The sequence below is a fragment of the Cervus canadensis genome, chromosome 5 (genome assembly GCF_019320065.1).
Source record: "Cervus canadensis isolate Bull #8, Minnesota chromosome 5, ASM1932006v1, whole genome shotgun sequence".
Taxonomy (NCBI): Eukaryota; Metazoa; Chordata; class Mammalia; order Artiodactyla; family Cervidae; genus Cervus; species Cervus canadensis.
Window position 1 is genome coordinate 85,207,971 of NC_057390.1, and position 19,781 is coordinate 85,227,751.

The 19,781-nt window shown below is 42.0% G+C and overlaps 1 long non-coding RNA gene across 1 annotated transcript in view; it reads right to left on the reverse strand.

The window, feature by feature from the left end:
* Nucleotides 1–19,781, reverse strand: part of LOC122442099 — a 46,384-nt gene that overhangs the window by 20,278 nt on the left and 6,325 nt on the right. The window contains exon 2 of the long non-coding RNA XR_006269549.1: nucleotides 6,038–6,239. This is a non-coding gene — a long non-coding RNA (uncharacterized LOC122442099). The remainder of the gene's footprint in view (nucleotides 1–6,037; nucleotides 6,240–19,781) is intronic.

Here is a 19,781-nt window from a genome sequence, read left to right on the forward strand (position 1 = left end):
GATGCTATCACTCCAGGATGACATTACATTATTTAAGATTATGACTTAGCGAAGAGAGGGCTTTTCCTGATGGCTTTGAAAAAGCAAACAATCCTGCAGTGAAGTGCCGTGGAGAAGGCCAAATATCAGGGAGCCTCAGTGGTCCAGGACCTGAGGGCAGCCAGTGAGAAGCCAAGGGTCTCAGTCATAAAACCACGAGGAGAAAAATTTGACCAATAACCTGAAAGAGCATGAAAACGGATTCTCCCCCAATGAGCCTCTGGGTCACAACACAGACCAACTGACACGTCAGTCACAGCTAGTAACACCCTGAGCTGAAGACTCAGTTAAGCTGCGCCTGAACTCCTGACCCACGGAAACTGGCCGGAAACTGGATGTTGGTGATAATTTGTTGTGGAGCAAGAGAAAACTAATACATCCTTGTTTCTGCGATTTCATCGTATGAGATTTAAAATCAATGTAGTAATAATATCTACCACTAGGAAACTAGTATGATTGCATTAAACATATATTGAAAAAGAGGAATTTAAGTACCTCTAATACGATATATTGATGTCCCAGATGCTTTGCTAAACACAGAGGATGGACTAATAGAAAAAGGACGCAAGCTTTCTGGCTTCGATGAACCCACAGTATGGACGAAAGAGACACTAACAGCAACAAGGCACGGCAGAGATTTCCACTGCCAGCCCCCCTCCCACTGATGACAGCTGAAACTGGACAGAATACAACAAAAAAAGGTACTTGAGATCGCTGAAAAGTAAGGTATATCAGATGAACTGGGAACTGAAGTATAACAACTTACAACCAGAGTGACTTTCATAGATTTTTTTTTTCGTCTCTTTTGTATTCTCAAGGGTGGAACTGCTCCCAAATTGCAAAACTATGCAGACTATTGTGACTATGCAGCAGTCACAAACTGCAAAAACAATAGAGAAAAATATCAATAGAATCAAAAGCTCATTATTCCAAAATTTGATGAAATGGATAAAGCATTCTCCAAAATGCCCATGAAAAAAGATGCAAACTGCCTAAATCAAAAATCAAAGAGGAAATATAACTAGAGACCCTCAAGACTTTAGAAGGAGAATAATGGAATTTTATGAGCAATTGCAGGCCCTTCAGTGTGAAAAGGCCACACCGTGGCCCTTTCCCAGTAAGGAAAATGATAGTGACCTCAGTGTCTCTTACAAACGACATGAAGAATTTGGTCTTTATTTGAGGACCACTGCAAAGCTATTGAAAAATGCTCAGCACACATAGAACAAAGTTCCTCTGTCTCAGAATGGATTTGGAGATACAAACCATAATTAGGAGCCTATGGTGCTACTTGAGACAAGAGACCATCAGATCCCCACCTGTATTGTTGCAATGGTGATAAACAGAACTGAAAAGATTCTGGAACATCCATTCAACTAAAGGATGAAATTTTTCATTGGTTTGGTTATGGCACATGGCGGCAAAGTGTCAAATATCAGTCTAAATCTGGAGTCCCTAAACATTTTAACATTTCAAGCTTTGAAGGCCACACGTGGACTCTTGCATATTCTTGTCCTTGGTTGATTTTATTCTGCTTCTTACTTTTTAGCAAAGATTTTTAAAACGTTTGGCTCATCCTTAGCTCATGAACAACACAGAACTAGCCACAGGCTGGATCTGCCTCGTGATGTAGGAGATTCTGGCTTTCATATGACAGTAGGTACCACTGCCTTCTGTGGAACAGGTGATGTGATTCAGAGTAAATCCATCAGGGGATTACATTTTAAAATGTTGATCTTGAACTGCTTATGAGGTACCAGATGGAGATATCAAGTCATCACTTGGATATGCTTGGGTATAGAATTGATGCTCAGAGGAGAAATCTGGGCAAACACATCCTTCAGCACCATCTATGACTGTGGTAATAAAGGCAGAGATATGGATAAAAATGGCTGAGGAAAAGTTAGATGGGAAAGAAGAGGGAGTTTGGGATTGAGTCTTGAGCAACTGCCTAAGTTAGTGTCTCAATTAAAGGTGATGAGCCCGCAACAGAAACAAAGACAGTGGGCAGAAACATTGAAGGGAATTAGATCAGGTTGTGTTTAAAAAAAAAAAAAAGGATTCCATTCACATGCTCATTTCTCCTCTCCTCCAGAATTACACTCAAAAAGGGGATTTAAGCTTATGAGTGTGTGTGCATGCTCAGCCATGTCCAACTCTTTGAAATCACCAGGCTCCATGGAATTTTCCAGGCAAGAGTGGGTTGTCGTTTCCTCCTCCAGACTATCTTCCCGATCCAGGGATTGAACCCACGTCTCCTATATCTCCTGCACTGGCTGGCAGGTTCTTTATCACTGTGCTACCTGGGGACCCCTGATCTTATCAAAGTCCTCTCCAAAAGAGCCTTCCAAATCTATGATGGCCCTGGGTTGTTTCATACACTATTTGGATAATGCACTACATTTTTATTAATATGTGAGGGTCATAGCAATCCTTTAAAATCTAATATCCATAATACAATATTGATTATTTATAAGAATTACAAAGTCTTGTTTATTTAACATTCACACTTGAACTCTCTGCACCTAACTAATGTTGCCTTCCCCATGAACAATACAGAGATCTTAAAACATTTATTTTCCACTGCCTGTCTTCTGACTTCCAAGCCATATTGTTCTCATTGATTTTAGTTTTTTCCTGTTCTTTTTACATCACAGACTTCATTATTACTGTAGGACACAATTGATGATAGTTTAGATTCTTTTGCATATTTATTACCCTCTTTGCCCAACACTTCATGATTCTCAGAAATTCCATGGGTGATAGTTTTCCTTCTGACCAAAATATATCCTTTAGAAATTTCTCTAATATTGCCTGGAGGAAATTTGAGAGTTTCTACTAATAGGAAATATTTATTTTGTCTTCATTTTAAAATACATTTTATAATATTTACAATTATAATTACTACATATAAAATAATTATAATACATATAATTACATAATGATTATAATCATACATACATATAATTTTGCCTTGTCATTTATTTCCTCTTAGTATATTGAAAATTTTAACATTTTTTGACTTTCATTGTGGCTTTCGAGAAGTCAAATATTGATCAAACTGTCATACTTGTAAATGTAATATTTCTTTTTCTGTTTTAAAGACACTCTTAAACCTTTGGTTTTTTCCAGTTTTATTGTAATGCATCTATGTAAGGATTTCTTTTTACTCGCCCTGCTTGGGATTTATTGGGATTTCTGGATCTAAGGATTGATTTCTCTCAAAAATTCTAGGAAATTGTAAGTCATTATGTCCTTTAATATTGATTCTTCTCTCATTCTCTCTATTATCTCCTTCAGGAACTCCAGTTTGATGCAAGTTAACAACTTCGATCTTCCCTGCATGTGTTTCAAATTCACTCTCCTGTGTGACATCTGTTTATTTTCTCGATCATATTCCACATGATGTTGTGATCCTGCAGTTGTCTGACCTTCCGTTTACTCTCTCCAACAGATTTTACTCTTAATTGTCATAGTGTTTTAATTTTTAATTACTTTAGTTCTCTCATTAACCTTATTATTTTTCACTCTCTTGTTTTTGAAGATGTTATCAAGTTTTCCTAATATCTTACTACACATAATGTAGAGAATGCCTCTCCCAAAGATGCCCACACCCTAATCTGTGAAACTTACAAATATATCATTTCAAATGGCAAAAATAACTTTGCAGATGTGACTGAGATTGAAAAAGAAAGTGAAAGTGAAGTCTCTCACTCAAGTCTGACTCTTTGCGACCCCATGGACCAGGTTCCTCCGTCCATGGGATTTTTCAGGCAAGAATTCTTGGATGGGTTGCCGTTTCCTTCTCCAGGGGATCTTCCCAACCCAGGGATTGAACCTGGGTCTCCCACACGGTGGGCAGACGCTTTACTACCTGAGCCGCCAGAGAAGCCCATAAGCCTGATTAGCCTCGATTACCCAGGCTGATCCGATCTAACCACATGCAGCCTTAAGAGGGGAGAATTTCTTCCCATAAGAAGTAGAAGAAGAACATAGTGGAGGGGAAAGCAGGGAGACCCCAAGTGGGAGAAGTGTTCAGTATACCTTTGCTGGCTCTGAGATGTAGGTGCTCCCAAAAAATGACCAAACAGAGGCCCCCAGGCAACAGTCAGGAAGAAGATGGACCTTAATCTTACAACTGCCAAAACCCAGATTTTTCCGATAACCCTGTGAGCTTGGAAGTGAATTCTCCCAAAAACCGTCTCTTGAGACCCTGCCAGAAACACCTACATTTTCCATTCCTAAACCTGGAGCAGAGAACTTGGCTGAGCTAACTCCCAGTGCGAGATAATAAACTCTGTTGTTTCAAGACCCTAAATTGTGGTAATTTTTATAGCAACAACAGAAAACTGATACAACACATTAAACGACATATCAAAACTTTACCACTTAACGTGTGATCCAAAGGCTGGCAACAATGGCAACCCCCTGAGAGTTTATTAGAAATGCAGGATACCGGGGCCAACTCTCAGACTTACTGAGTTAGAATTCTAATCAAAATATAACCAGGTGACTCCCTAGGTGGTCGCTAGTGGTAAAGAACCTGCCTGCCAATGCAGGAGACATAAGAGATGCCAGTTCAATCACTGTGTTGAGAAGATCCCCTGGAGGAGGGCATGGCAACCCACTCCAGTATTCTTGCGTGGAGAATCCCATGGACAGAGGAGCTTGGCAGGCTACATTCCATAGGGTCACAAAGAGTTGGACACAACTGAAGCGACTCAACATACAGATGGCTCATAAATGCCCAGCAGCAGGGTTCTAAAACATCCAACATCTGGTTATGGCAACAACAAGGTCTTTGTGGTGTGAGTCTTGTTTTTTGTTGTTGTTGTTGTTGTTTTCTGCTCATGGTGCCTGGATCCTCTGCATTTTATAACTTACTGTGCATCCCATTGATTGAAATGGTATCTATGGGATTTCCATATATGCATATGTTGACCGATTTTAACTGAGTGGATCTGGGATGGATCAGGAGTATCTACATTGCTAACCAAGGAAGTTCTTTCAGAAAGAAATTGTATCTGTTCTCATCTGCTGCCTGGGGACCCTCAGCTCTGGCTCACATCTTTCATCCTTCACAAGGAGGTGAGTTTGATCTCTAGACCACTGTCAGCGTCAGCTTTTGGTTTTGATTCTCAGGGGAGATGTCTTTGACCTTCAGCCTAAAATAAAAGGTAATTCTCCATGTAGGGGACTGGGCAGGGAGTTTATTCTAGTTCATTCATAAGCTAAAGTCGAGGCTACTCAGAATCACAGGTTAGGTGGGGAGACCTATTGGCTCTCTCACCCTGGGCAGGGCTTTGACTCTGTAGGACCCTATGGTCAGTGTGGCCTTGACCACAGAGTCTTCTAATTACCCCAGTAACAAAGGGCACCTTTGCTTTACTGTCCCAATCTACTCACTTTTCTGAGCTTTATCTTTCACACTCTACTTGGCCTCTGAAAAGGTCAGAAAGAATTTCTTAAGGGATCATTAAAAAAGATGATTTCTATAAATTTACAGAAAAAAAAATGGCCTCCCCAGGTGACGCAGTGGTAAAGAATCCACCTGCCATTGCAGAAGACACAAGAGACATGGGTTCGATCCCTGGGTTGGGAAGACCCCTGGAGTAGGAAATAACAACCCACTCCATGGACAATCCCATAGACATAGGAGCCTGGCAGGCTACAATCCACGGGGACACAAAGAATTAGACACGACTAAGCCACTGAGCATAGAAAAATATCTCTAAGAATTGTAAAGTGATGGCATTTTGAATGTTTTCATCAATAAGGCCATTTGAAGAGCTTGTTTCATTGTGCAGCTGTAAACACAACTCTCAAGTCACCAGGCTAGGTGACACGTTACATACAAGGCAGGAAGGTGGCCCAGCAGAGGGGTGGGGCTTCCATGGTCCTTATCCCCGGATAATATAGCATTTTGTATCTTATTATTGAACTTGTCAGGTTGAGTCCATGCCATGCATATGTTAGGCAAAAGGGAATAAAGTCATACCTGGTTTGTTTGAAGTTTTCAAGGTGAAAGAGTTGCTAACCCAAATGAGATCCCTCGGGATGGATACCCATGTCATACACTGAAATACAACTGGATTGAAGAGGGAAAACTTCAAGGGTGACGTTTGAGATGTTTTCTCTTGAGGTTTCCCAATGGCGATGTCAGCTATGCTACTGGTCTGGGCTCAGAGCAGAAATCTGGGCTGGAAACATAAAATGTGGAGCGATTTGGGGCAACATTAGGAAGAAACAATATTTCACATTTTCAGGAGACAGGGAAGCTGGCTGATCTTAGAACGAATGCTAGCCAAAATTCACAAGGAAGCCTTCCTGGAAGAGAAAGGTTGTGGGAGCCACAGAGACTTATGAGAAATATTTGCAAGTGAGAAAGAATGATGTGTGCTGAGTGGTAAGGTTGCTCTAAGAGTAGAATTCTGACAGCAGGCCCACCTGAGAGGAGTGGGCAGGAGACAGCGGTGTTTGTTTTCACAAGGAGATAATGAGGTAAACAATCTCAGAGTCATGTTATTTTCGAGTGGCATGATGTTGTGTGAGGTTATTTAATCTTCCTGTAAACAAACAAACAACCCAAAAAGAACAGAAGGGGAATACCATAAACATAAGCTGGAGGAACCTCCGGAAAGGTAATCTGTTAGGCTGTAGCGATGAACATCAGCCCTGCCTCCCCCAGCTTCTCTGGCTACGGGTGCTGCCTTTCACAACCTGCAGAGTCCCAGTCCCCTACACTTGCCTATGGCCCAGTGGTTAAGACTTTGCCTTCTAATGCAGGGGGTGCTGGTTCTATCCCTGGTTGGGGAGATGAGATCCTACATGCCTTGTACCCCAAAAGCCAAAACATAAAACAGAAGCAATATTATAACAAACTCAATAAAGACTTTAAAAATGGTCCACATCAAAAAAATAAAAAGAGAGAGAAAGAATCCCAATCCCAGAGGGGAGAAGCTATAGGACCTGGCTCCTAGGAGCACGGAAGTCTGCATTTAGCCGAAGAGGAGTTTGCCCAGACCAGAGTGCAGTCCGTGTGGATAGAGTCCTGTCTGCCCTCTGCTATCGTTCCCCATTTTGAGAGTCCTGGCAGTGTGGGACTCTCTGCATCCCTGCTGCCTCGCTGGTCTTCCCACCTGGCCACCCCATCCTGACCCCATTCTGTACTTGTCACTCCTAGATCCGGTCTCATACCTCACGCTCCTCCAACTCAACTCAACTCTTTGATATCTTCACTGCAGATGTCACCTCCTGCATCCAGCTTGCAGAGCAGGTTGCCCTGGATGCTGACACTGGTCTGGATCAAGCAAAAGTTTGTTCCACCCCAATCCCCCCCTTGCTGCAGTGTTACTGTAATGTTGGAACACTGTTACTCAGGCTCTGGGTCTCAGGGTCCGAAAGCAGCTCAGCACCAGGTCTGACCTGGTTCCAGCTTTCTTTCCTAATGTCTTAGCTCAGGTCACCATTAGTTTTTCATCCCTGTTTCTGAACCCAGGTGATTCTGCTCCATGAAACCTGGAAGTTTCTAGGAAAGCCATTCATTATTTTATTCCACAAATATGTATTACCTGGCTACTACGGGCCCTATGGATTCCTTACTGTCTGAGCCAGCAGGGAAGCCTGGAGATTCTGCAGCACCAACAAAAATAAAATCCCTGTCCTTAGGAGACATGTCCCACTCATCTGCGACCCCATGGACTGTAGCCTTCCAGGCTCCTCTGTCCATGGGATTTCCCAGGCAAGAATACTGGAGTAGGTTTCCACTCCCTTCTCTAGGGGATCTTCCCCACCCAGGGATCGAACCCACATCTCCTGCATTGCAGGTGGATTCTTTACCACTGAACCACCAGGGAAGTCCCATGGGGCTTTAGATGGTGTTGAATGTGCTGAAGAAGAGTAAAGCAAAGTGAGAGAAAAGAAATTTCCAGGGGAGGTGAGGGAGGGGTCCCTATTTTTAGAGTGCCTGAGGATGGTCTCAAATAGAGCGATATTTAAGCAAAGGGGTAAGACCCTGTTCAGCACTGTGGGGCATCCATTCTGGATTGTGAAGTACACGTGGAGTGACCAGACACTGAAGAAATTGCAGTTCAAAAACTCCACTGTGGAAGAGAACATCATGATGAGACTTGCACACGAGGCCACGTGGAAGGGCTGTTGCATGAACGGTTAGTGAACTGGTGCTCCCTCAGTCACCGTTTCGAAAATGATTACCTCTCTGTCTTTAGCAGGTCCCGAGCGGAAACATTTGATAGCTCTAATTCTCTCAAAATATTTGTTACGAGTAGAAAGGTGACATTGAAAATAGAATTGGTCACTGAGCTTTTTTTCTTTCAATGATATTTACTTAAATAAAAGAAGTGTTGCCACTATGGTGTACTGAGAATCCGGTTTATTCAAGCTCATCACATACTTTGTCTCTGTAGACTCTGTCACTCAGGAAAAACAGTTCCCATTTTAGCTATAGGGCCCAAGGTCGCATATTCAGTTTGAAACTAGAAATCAAATACAGACTTAATTGAATTTAAAAAATGTTGACTTTTTCAACATATAATCCTTACTCCTTCTCACGGGGTTTAGCCTGTTAAACTGTCCCATATTCGTATGGAAATACTAAATAATCTTGGCATTTTCTCCATGGTAATGCAAATATAAAGGGTTAATTTTGAAGACAGAACCAGTTGCAAAATTTCTAGGTAGTTGAACTAAAATTCAGGAAAAAAATTGTTTTCTTTAACCAAGTCTCTAGTCTCTGGTCCAAAATGAGAAGACTTTGCCATTTAGATGAAAAGAATATTTGCTAAATTTGGTTTGAGGTGGTAAATTTTCAGCTGTAGGGGACCCTGTCAATTATATGGATATCATTAGAACCCAAACAGAGCTAACAAAGGTAGCACATTTTCACAAGACTGCAGAAGCTTGATTTAATCAGTGAGAATTTCTTCTTCACACAAATTTTTGTTATCTCACTTAGCTCCAGGGGCCCCTTAATGACAAATTAGAAAGGTGCTACTGTATTGTAACTGGAAGACATTTTATCACATTGACATTCAGCATTGTGACCTGCTTCTTGCCAGACAGATTATTAATATTTGCACTGGCTACAGAATTAGCTTGTTTTTTAGATTATTTTATACTTGAAATCTGCCGTCATATGAAGCAGGTTTTCATCTGGAAGCCAACTTTGTTTTCATTTTGTTTTATTAGTGATATTTACAAGAACAAACCAGTCCATCCTAAAGGAAATCAACCCTGAATATTCATTAGAAGAACTGATGCTGAAACTCCAATACTTTGGCCACCTGATGCAAAGAGCCAACTCATTAGAAAAGACCCTAATGTTGGGAAAGATTGAAGGCAAAAGGAGAAGGGGATGACAGAGGATGAGATGATTAGCTGGCATCACCGACTCAATGGACATGAATTTGGGCAAACTCCAGGAGACGGTGGAGGACAGAGGAGTCTGGCATGCTACAGTCCATGGAGTTGCAAAGAGTTGCAAACAACTTAGCAACTGAACAACGATAAAAACAATTACCGTGGATGAGATGTGTTTTTGCTGGCCTTGCAGACATCTTGATTACTTATATGACTTCTAGTGCACTAAAGTGGGCAAGATAAATAACATTAGCTCCATTTCATAGCTTAGGAAACTAAGCACCAAAAGTTGGACTAATCTGTCCAAGCACATGCAGTTGATGAGGACTGCAAGGAGATTCAAATGCCCTTCTGTCAGACTCCAAAGAATCTGGTCTGGACCAGACCATCATCATCAAACTAAAGAAGGTCCACTCAAAAGAGAAACAGAAATCAATCAAAACTGCAAGTTGAAGCCTCATCTTAGCAGGTGTCCTGTGTTACTATAGATCTTCCAGCTGCAACAAAGAGAAAACACTCTTCCAAACCAAATGATCTAATTGGGAGTTATGTGAATACACCTGAACTCCCCAGGTATTCTTCCAGCATGCAAATATGATCCCAAGTACCATTAAAAAAAAAAAAAAGCATTCATTTTGATGAATTTATACTCAGAGCTAAACCAGCTATTATATATATATTGAATCACGTTCCAAAAGAACAGAAACTGTATCTTCACGTGTTTCTTCATGAAGACAGAACAGTTTTCTTAATAATAAGAGAATATAGTTGATGAACGTATTACCCTGTTTTATCGACTACATCTTTGTGGGAAGAGCTAACAAAAGTAAAATCATGCTGGAGGGCAATGGGAACCAAGAGTCAAGTCAAGCCACCTGAGTTTACTCCCAGGAAGGGCAATTTGTTTGGGGCCTTGACTGTAGTTGAAGTCTCAGGATTCTCCTCAGTGTTTCTTTTCTAAGCACAATTTTACTTTGCCAATGACCGAGGTCAGGACTTGAACAGATGGCAGCTGGCATTTCCAAACTGTCGCTTTTTGGAAAGATTTGGGAGAAAGACTCGAAGAGTCCTAAACTGAAAAACCTAAAATTTTTAAAGAAATCACCTTTAAAACAAAGGTCAAATAAGTGTTGATTTCTTCTTTAAAGGAAAGGATGTTCAAATTCAGATAGATGTTTCATTCATTTTTACTTTGTGTGAAAGTGTTAGTCGCTCAGTCATCTCTGACTCTTTGTGACCCCATGGACTGCCTGCCAGGCTCCTCCTCTGTCCGTGGAATTCTCCAGGCAGAATACTAGAGCAGGTTGCCATTCCCTTCTCCAGGGGATGTTCTCAATCCAGGGATTGAACCTGGGTCTCCTGCACTGGCAAATAGGTTCTTTACCACTAAGCCACCAGGGAAACCCCAGCATACAAATACTGAATGCTTATTTGGGCAAATGGGAAGTACAGAGAATAAAAAAAGGAAAAGAAAGAAAAAAAAATATGTATAATCTCTTTAGAAATAAGGGAGCATTGCTATCAACTTGATTTGACTTATGTTAACCCAACTGTGGGAAGGAGATATTTTTTAAATTTCTTCATAACCTTCTTGGAACTTGTCTTTTTTACACCCTATAGACTTATAATAAGCATGTTTGTATTACACAATGACATCATATTGTATATACTATCTGTAAAGTATTATCAGGCTTTTGTACTAACAAGTTCATTATCATGTTCACTATATGTATGTTACAGTGTTTAGATAATGTTCATTGTTATTTCATGGCTGGGCCATTCCATCAAATGGGTGTAATATTTTTCTTGATAAAACCTTAAATAAGATTGCAGTTGATTAATTTTTGTTGTTGTTTTTATTTTAAGAAACACTTCAGTGAACATCTTTGTGTATACACATTTTGGCACTTCTAATAATTTACTTAGTATAAATTCCTAGAGTCAGGTCAAAGCAACAAACATTTTTAAAGCTTTTAATGCAATCTGTAGAGAGGTTACAGCAAATTATTTTCATACAATCTGTGTGCAAGCGTGCCATACCTCCTCACCCTCTTCGACACTGTATATTTTTATTCTGTTTCACCACTGTCAGTCTCATCAGTAAATACAAGAAAACAGTAGCTCATTCTTGTCTTAATTCAGCCTACCCCTTTCAAGCTGTACTCAACACCATACAAATCCAGCACAAGACTTTAGGATATTTGGACTTTATGCTAGACATTTTTTCATCCTATATCTTTAAATGTTGTCTTTCCAAGCTACTTTCCATTTTCTGCCTCACTCTCTTCTGAATGCCCAGCACTTAAGCACTTGCTTCAAAGGAAAAAACCTAAAGAATGGAGCTTGAGAACTGCAGTTTCCTGCTTGTCTCTCTGCTCAGTAGCAGAGAACAGCAGAAGGGGAACAGACTGTGTCCCAGGCCCCCGCCTCATACAGTTCCTAGAAACAGATACCCAAGTTCAGAGAAAACCATAATTCGAAAAGATGCATGCACCCTAGTATCCATTGGACTGTTGACAACAGCCAGGACATGGAAGCAAGCTAAATGTCCAGTGACAGATGAATGGACAGAGAAGGTATGGCACATCCACTCTGAGTGGAATGTGTATTCTCTGAGTGGAATACCACTCAGCCTTAAAGAAGAATGAAATAATACCATTTCTAGCAACATAGACGGACCTAGAGATTCTCACACTAAGTGAAGCAAGCCAGACAGGGCAAGACAAAATCATATATCATCACACATGTGGAATCTAAAAGCAAAAAAAAAAAAAAAAGACGCAAATGAACTTATTTCCAAAACAGAAGGAGACTCACAGACACAGAGAGAAAACCTTTTGTTCGTTACCAAAAGGAACACGGAGATGGGAGGAGGGGTAGATGAGAATGTTGGGATTAATATATACATGCTGCTGTGTATAAGATAGGGAGCCATAAATGATCTGTAGCACAAGAACCTATACTCAATATTATGTAATGATCTATAAGGGAAAAGAATGAAAAAGAATATATATATATATGCCATAAAGAAGGCAGATCGCCAAAGAATTGATGCCTTTGAACTGTGGTGCTGAAGAAGACTCCTGAAAGTCCCTTGGACAGTAAGGAGATCCAACCAGTCAATCTTAAGGGAGATCAACCCTTAATATTCACTGGAAAGACTGATGCTGAAACTGAAGCTCCAGTATTTTGGTCATCTGATGTGAATAGACGGCTCACTGGAAAAGTCCCTGATGCTGGGAAAGATTCAGGGCTGAAGGAGAAAAGGGCATCAGAGGATGAGATGTCTGGACGGCACCTGTGGTGCAATGGACATGAACCTAAGCAAACTCTGGAAGACGGTAAGGGAAAGGGAGGCTTGGTGTGATGCAGTTTGTGGGGTCACAAAGAGATGGACACGACTGGGTGACTGAACAACAACATCAAATATATATGCTACATATATATATATATATATATATATATATATATATATATCTGCTGTACACCTAAAACTTACATGATATTGCTAATCAACTATACATCAATAAAAGTTTTGAAACTATAAATAAATAATATGTTTTAAAAATGGAAAAAAGAATGGATACCCAGGTTTCTTGGCACCTAAATTTCTCCATACTGAACAAGGCACAGGCCAGGCAATGTCCGAGCCCAGCAGCTCTATGGCAGTCCTTTTATTTGAAATAACAGTCTATTTTTATTTTCTGTAAGTGATTATCCATTCAAAGTGTATGTTTGGTGGTTTTGATAATACTGACCCATTTTCCAAAAGATGATGTAGTGGGTGCATTTCCCCTCACTTTCAATGAAGTGTTTCTCCTGAGCAGGTTGCCCCTCTTTCAAGGATTCCTGCCCCAGGGGTGACTGAGAAAACACATGGACAGTTTGGCAACCAATGTGCAAACAAGCCCCGTCAGTGAGGCTCACAGATAGGGGAACATCTCTAACTTCAGCTTCAGCTTCAGCCTCGCAAAGATCAGTACGTGAGGAGGTGAGGAGATACAGGACTTGGAGTGAGGTAAATACTGCTCCATCCTGGAGTCAAGGATACAGCCAGTCAGTTGACACCTGGGGAATCTATCAACAGACATGGACTGGTTAAATACTGAAGCCCTGAGCTACTTCCACCAAGGAAGATGGTTAATGTCCAAACAGGGCTCCCTTATCATGTCAGAACTGAACTTTTTCTTCAAACACTAACACATAGAAACAGGTTAAATCCCACAGATTTTAAAGAACTCTTCCAGTATTTACAATATAGGAAACAGGTTTACAACAGGGCAAGTAGGGGCCATTGGAGAAAAGTCCTCCACAGGGATGTTTGTCTTAATCACACTAAAGAGAGGAAATTAACTTTAGAACCACTGTATAAATGGTTGTACTGGAAGTTGTACCTGAATAAGAGTAATAAAGTGTGTTGTTCGTATTTATAATAACCAAGACATGGAAGCAACCTAAGTGTCCATCGACAGATGAATGGATAAAGAAGATGTGGTATTTATATTAGCAGGGGTTTCCCAGGTGGCCCAGTAGTAAAGAATATATATTGGAATATTATCAGTCTATCAGTCATAAAAAAGAAGGAAATGTTGCCATTTGCAGCAACGTGGATGGACCTAGAGACTATTACACTAAATGAAGTAGCCAGAAAGAGAAAGACAGATACCATTATGGAATCATTATATGTTGAATCTAAAACATGATACAAATGAATTTATCTATGAAACAGAAATAGACTCACAGACATAGAGAACAGACTTGTGTTTGCTGAAGGGGAAAGGCAGTTGGGGAGGATAAATTTGGAGCCTGGGTCTAGCAGATACATACCACTGTACACAAACTAGACAAACAACAAGGTCCTACCTTATAGCTCAGGTAACTATATTAAGTACCCTGTAATAAGCCATAATGGAACAGAATATAAAGAAGAATATATATGTATGTAATGTGCATGCATGCTTAGTTGCTCAGTCATGTCCGATTCCTTGCTATCCTTTGAACTTGAAGCCCACCAGGCTCCTCTGTCCACGGGATTTCCCAGGCAAGAATACTGGAGTGGGTTGCCATTCCCTTCTCCAGGGAATCTTCCCAACCCAGAGATCGAACTCAGGTCTCCTGCGTCTCCTGTTAATGTAGAATTCTTTCCCCGCTAACCATCAGGGAAGCCCCATGTATGCATAGAGCTAAATCACTTTGCTGTCACCAGAAATGAATGCCACATCGGAGGGTCTCACACAGCTCCACTTCTCCACGAGCAACCCTGGGCATGCCCAGTGGACCACGTGCGTTCCAGAGCACACTTCTCACAAGGTCATCACAGAAACACTGAGGACGTGAGCACCAGGCGCAGCGCGGCCCAGAAAACCCCCAGGCTGTGGTCCAGGAGACGTCGGCTTTGTCTCTGGTCCTCTCCATCCCTCCAGGATGAGGAAGCAGCCCTGGCTCCAAGACATGCCAGCACATTGCTGAAGGATGCTCCTCAGTGGTTCCCCATGAGGCCCAGCCCCTCTGTCTGGCTTCCGAAAGGATGGACACTCAGCCTTTCAAGACATGCAGACGATTTACAGCACTTACGAGGTTTCATACTCATTTCAGGCTTCCCTCACAGATCAGTTGGTAAAGAATCTGCCTGCAAAAAAAAAAAAAAAAAGAATCTGCCTGCAATGCAGGAGACCTCAGTTCAATTGCTCGGTCTGGAAGATCTGCTGGAGAAGGGATAGGCTACCCACTCCAGTATTCTTGGTCTTCCCTTGTGGCTCAGCTGGTAAAGAATCTGCCTGCAATGCGGGAGACCTGGGTTCAATCCCTGGATTGGGAAGATCCCCTGGGGAAGGGAAAGGCTACCCGCTCCAGTTTTCTGGCCTGGAGGATTCCATGGACAAGAGTAAGACACGACTAAGCCACTTTCATACCCATCTCAGAGTTCCTTTTGCCAAGTCTGCGTCTCCAATAGAGCCTCTCCTCCCTGGGGCGTAAGCACCCTCGGGCTGACCCAGGCTCTGGCAAGGCTTTCGCTGTCCCTGTTGCTGAGGACAAAGGTAGGGATTTCTCCTGAAGGAGACCTCGGGGGCTGAGAGGGCTTTCAGATTCCCAGCATCTGGAAGGAGAAGCGGGCTCACTGTGTCAATGGGTACTGCTGCACTGAACAAGCAAGGTCAAACGAGAGGCCAGGGACCAGAAGACAGAAACAAAGAGGGAAGAAAGGTTTTCTGTGTTGAAAAGCAAAGAAATCAAAGACCCCTCTGGCCTGGCACAAAGCCTCCTGACAAAGAAAAGCAGAATAAGAACTGGCCCTCGCCTGAGGAATCCGGAGAAGTTAGAATGAAGAGAGCATCTCCTCGGGGAAACAGAACAGACTCTTGTGGGAGCCAAGGCCAGCACGCTCGGAGCAGACCCGGTCCACCAGGGAACTGGTTTCTGCTGATGAATTTCCCCAAGCAATGAAGCGCCCCAAGGTCACCCTGCCACCCTCCTCAGGAGGGTGTCCTCTTTCTCTGTCTTCCCAGCACTGGGAAAATGAATGCTTGCTGTCGCAGGCCTGTCAAGTTTACTTTACAGTATCCTCATGTTCAAATATGCAGGCCCCTGATTTCTTTAAAACCCTAGAAATTATAACAGGAAACACATGATAAATGCCCATTTCATATGTACTGGTAATCTTAGCAAATAATTCTACTATTGCTGATTTTTCATTTGCCTTGACCCACTCCCATATTCTTGCCTGGAGAATTCCATGGACTTGGCGCCTGGTGAGCTATAGTCCATGAAGTCATAGAGTCAGACACCACAGAGCAACTAAGACTTTCACTTTTCATTTTAACTTTTAATTAAGGCAGGATTTGGAGTATTGATGACATCAAATTCTTACCTTGTATTTTTTTTTTAAGTAGACACATGTTTTAAATGACCCACTCTCCAAGTAGTTACATAAATACTTTCAAAATAATTATTTTGGGGTCCCAAAATTCTTTTTTCTCACCTATACAGATACAAAATTCAGCTTTTGACAGTCAGAGAAAATCCATCAAATGGGAATCACTAATGCCTGAAAGGGAAGAGTTTTGACTTGGCAGGGGATTTTAGGGGGTGTGCTGGTCTGGAAGTTAGTAGAAGTGGTCTGGGGAGGGTGAGTGAGCTGGGCTTCCTCAGATAAATGTCTTTACCTCTCTGAGTCATAGTTCTCTATGTGTTAAATCAGGGAATCAGAGCATAACTCAAGAGTTTTCAAACTTTCATAGAAATCTTTAACCCTCTTTGCATATACCAAAATATCTGCAGAGAAGCCTAGTTTTAAAATTAGGAACTGTGGGGGGCTTCACATTTTCTCCCAGAGCAGCCTTGAAAAGACTCCTTGACAGCCAAAAGACCCCACATAGCAGTTTGCCAAGCACTGGGTAGCTGCCTTGACCTATTGTCGGTCCCGGGGAGTCTGTGGTCCATGGTCAGGGGCCACATTCCTGCAAGAAATACAAGCTGCAGATCACTGCGTGTGCATCCCGCTCTGAGAGAGGAGGGTGACCAGCCTGAGGAAGTGCTCCCGGTCATCATGAGAGTTGAGGGTGACAGATCATCCAAGAAAAATTGCAGTAATGGGAAAGACTAAATTATTCCTGCTCTTAAATAAAACTAGGAAGAATTCCACTTCTTTAGGCTTCCCTCTGCCCAACTCTAAAATGAGAGATCAGATTAGAGGATCATTAATAATACCTTGTTACTCTAGAACAACGTATTAAACATGACAATTTCATTTGCTTTTTGCATCTCTGTGGTACCGTTCCTAGCTTCATTTTCTGGCTGAAGAGACAGGCTTGGGGGATTGTGGGGGTTGACCGGCGACACCTCCCAGGTGGTTCTAACCCCCCATTCCTGTAATTCCTGACCCAGTGCTCATCCATCACCCCCAAATACTCCCTCCCTCCACCATGCACGGTAGCTTCAAGCTCTGTAATCTATGATTCTCCGAAATATTGTCCTCACATTCTTATCATGGAGAATTGCAGCTTTTCACGTGGATGTGAAACCAATAATTTGCAGATTCCAACATATTGTGAGTGACCACAGCACTCCCTTCTCGGACGAGCACACATGAAATATGAGCATTCCTAACACACAGCAGCTGGACCCCAGAGCAGACTGCATCTTCAGGCAGGCTCCTCAAGGTGTTACTGTCACGTCTTCCAGGGCCCTCTTGATCCCTCTACTCCAGACATGGGGGGCTTCCTCCGTTCTGTTGAAATCTCTCGGGAACACGCTCTCAATCCTCATCACACCTGGACTGGGTATTACAACACAACTTCAGTTTCCCGTTTTCCTCTCTCGTTCATGTTAATTTCGCTGATTGCCCCCTTATCACTTAATACATTTTCCTCGTTATTGGCATCTGGGCTGATGGCTGTAACACAAACACTGAAAGACCAAATCAAGATTTTAAAAAAAAAAAAAAAAGAGCAAAATATTCCCGTTTCAGATGGAGAAGCAGATGGGGCTCTTGGCACTTCAGAGGATTTAAATTGACCCTCTGCACCATGCAAGGGAAGACAGACTGTCACTGCTGACAAGGAAGCACGCAGAGACCTGCTTTCCAATCGAACATAGCAGCATTTCATAGCTTTTTTCTCTTGATGGTGCAGGACAAGAAGGAACCATATGATTTATCCTCACTCTCTGGGAACCTGCAAGTGCAGCGGTGGGACCAAGACAACCCTGGGTGCAGACATGGCACTACCCCCAGTTCCACCTTGGCAGTCTGGACCCATTGACTTCTGAGCCTCGGTTTTGCCTTGTGAAGATGGTAATAAAAACACCTGCCTCTCATCAGTATTACATGAAGGGAGGTGAGTGCAGGTCAAAGTGCCCAGCACGTAATATAATACACTGGGTTTCTTTTCCCTTTTTTTCACATGGTCAGAGACGTGAATTTTTGGAATCTCTCTTTTCACAACTTTCTCTTTCACAGCTGGTAAAGATAAGGACCAGGTGGGTAGTTCTGACCTTCCCTTGGATGACATTTATGAAATAAGCACGATCTATACATAGGACAAGTGTGATCGGCATTTGAGACAGGAGTTACTTATTTTAAACAGGTTTTGAGCTTGCCTGCAAATCTTTAAAATATGGGAAACTTGGACAACCTTTAGTAACAAATCTTGAAGCTGTCCTCCTGTTCAGTTATCAAAATATGTTCCAAATCTCGATGTCTATCCATTTTCAGCTATTCTGAGCACTGACTTCTTTTGATTGGTGTGAACTGTTCATTTTAATAATAAAAAAAATTTGCTTCAAACAAATCATACTCTTTGTGCTGTCACTAAAAAAAAAAAAAATGGCGTACGCCAAGCATAGCTAAATTAGTCAAAGGGTTACTTGGTGATAAAATACTACAAAGAAAGGAAATCGATTTGGGAGATTTATAAATCAAAGTGTTTATTAGAAAGACGATGAGAGAAGAAAAAGGGTACAAAGAGAAAATGCAATGAGAAGAGAGAAAAACCTGGTGAACATGTCCTCTGAACTTGCTGCTGGACATCTTAATTCTCCATTTCAAGTCCTCCATAGGTGCCTCGCTGGCCATAAAATACATCCAATTCCCAAGGTACAGCACACAGTGACTTTTCTAATTAGTCTGCCCTAACCTTGTTCAGCTCAAATTTTTGCTAAAATGTGTTTGTTCTCACTAGCTCTCAGATAAATTATAAAAGAATTTTAGTTGGCTGCTGTTGGGTCTCAGTTGTGGCATGCGGCATCTTTGGTTGCAGCGCATGAATGAACTCCCTAGTTGCCATGTCCGGGCTCTGTTGTTCCACGGCATGTAGGATCTTAGTCTCCCCACCGTGGAGCAAATCCCCTGCGTTGCAAGACACATTCTTAACCACTGGACTACCAGGGAAGTCCCTCAACTCAACTTTTAATAATTCCCCACATGTTCCTTCAGTGATGATCTAAGTCTCCAAACCATTCCCACTCCCCAGATGACGCCCAGCATAGTAACTGCACCTTGCACGTGTGTGTCTGTGTGTGGTTTATCCAAACAAAAAGCTTAAAAATCACTGTGTGCAAGTCAATAGGATACAGACCACATAAACTCTCAGAAGTTCCACTTACTTCCAGAAATAGCAGTAAGAAGAGAGGCTCAGAATAGAATGATTAGGTACCCACACAGAGAGCTAGACCTCCATCCACTCCTCCATAAACCCTGAAGTATCTACAGGCCTCCATCCACATGGGATATGGGGTGTTCATCTGATGGTGAAATCAAACCAGAGTCTCCAGACCTAGGAGTAAAGATGATATGAAGGTAATGTAGGAGAGAGAATACAGAAGGAGAGAATGAAGTCTGCATAATGAAGAGAAAGTCCTCCCAAGAC